At 41.1% G+C, this 1,507-nt stretch overlaps 1 protein-coding gene across 6 annotated transcripts in view; it reads left to right on the top strand.

Annotated features, from left to right (window-relative positions):
• LOC101852838 (F-box/LRR-repeat protein fbxl-1) overlaps nt 1–1,507 on the top strand; it is a 68,447-nt gene that overhangs the window by 25,441 nt on the left and 41,499 nt on the right. For 3 of the 6 annotated variants that reach the window (XM_035968748.1, XM_035968745.1, XM_035968744.1), the window contains exon 1: nt 350–789. The exons of the other annotated variants lie outside the window; for them this stretch is intronic. The gene's annotated coding sequence lies outside the window, so the exon portion shown is untranslated. Of the gene's footprint in view, nt 1–349; nt 790–1,507 lie in introns of those variants that run through there. 6 annotated transcript variants of the gene reach the window in all.

Raw genomic sequence — 1,507 nt, 5'->3', positions numbered from 1 at the left:
TATGGGATATTCCAGGTGTCCTCGTATAATAAATCAGTTGCCCCTACTCAGTGGGAGGTAGAGATGACAGTGTTGACATTGCCTTCTATGTCTTATATTGAGCAATCTGGGACATATCTGAATAGATTGATTGAGTGAGTGAGTGTGACTGCATCCACATGAAGAAACACAAATAACGGGCAAAGAACTCGAAATTCCGAGGCGAATTCAGCCTTGTTGTCCACGAAAGCCCTGGCCGCTTTAATCTTGTCGATTTTTCCCGAGCATCTCGATCGAATCCAACCCAAATATCCCCATGTGTGAGTTTCAGTTTTACTATCGTTTCGATCTATTTTAAAATCCGATCAGTCCCAGTATTTACTTACATTGAGTACAAGTCCACGTCACTATTGAGTGAGATTCGCAGTGGTGTGGATCTTCTTTTAAACCTGAGTTTTCCCAGTTTTTACATTGAACAACATAGCCGGTGATATGTCATTGTTTATTGTCATTCGCGGTTTATATTCTTACAATAAAGACTACCAGATCTTCGGAAACGGGGACCCGAGAAGGCCGAGGAAGTGGAAACAGGGGAGGACAGTGGACACAGAGGGCACTTACAAGTGTCACTGAGTGCCCATCATCTGCGGATGTTTGGGTACCGAGGAGTGTTTGAAGTTTGTTGACCCGTCCGTGTGAAGTGCTGCGTATTGTTCCACTGGAGATAATGCTGGTCCACCATCGGGGACATTTCGGATTATTTCTTTCCTCACAAGGGGATTGCACTCTTTATAATCAGCTCGGACAAAGGTCAGCCCCTAGTAAATTCAAAAACAAGCGGATACTCGACTGTTTCGACCTTGGGGAACCTATTTTATCCCCTGGTCTCACACAGGTGTTCATAATTCGTAAAACGCCAACACCCAATGAAGGGCGACACTTTTTGGCCGGTTATTTTGGTGGGTCATTACGACAACCTGTCTACTGAGGGAGAAAATGATACAGAAAAAACAACAACAATAGGCCTACCATATCCAATTACAGGTTAACATCTCCTCTGCGCCTCTCTGTATCTCACCCCATACAACCCCTCTCTCCCTCTCTCTCTCTCTCTAATACATATATATATATATAGAGAGAGAGAGATCTAAAGGCCTGCTAGTAAATGATGCGGTTAATTTGAATAAATAATTCTCTGCCACTCATATATTCAACTGGCATCAACAAGTCAGCTGTTATAACATGGTATACATCATGAATGTAATTAATACTTTTGGTCCTCCTTTCACTTTGATGGTACATGACCAGTAGGATATCTATTTCTTCATAATATCATATTTCTCTTGGAACCACATGTTCATGTCAATCATAATCTATCTGCAATTATACTGAATCTGAAGTCAATAAATCCTGGAAGCATTGCTGGAACAAGGTAGGCTACATAAATAGGAAAATATCTGAACGGAGCATGTTTTATTTATCCTAAACAAAATACTTCAGGAATTTGTAAATTACATTGGGTGTTTTT

This window comes from Aplysia californica, unplaced genomic scaffold (genome assembly GCF_000002075.1).
Source record: "Aplysia californica isolate F4 #8 unplaced genomic scaffold, AplCal3.0 scaffold00079, whole genome shotgun sequence".
NCBI classification, from domain to species: Eukaryota; Metazoa; Mollusca; class Gastropoda; order Aplysiida; family Aplysiidae; genus Aplysia; species Aplysia californica.
Note: the sequence above shows the minus strand (reverse complement) of the source record. Positions and strands in the feature narration are given on the sequence as shown.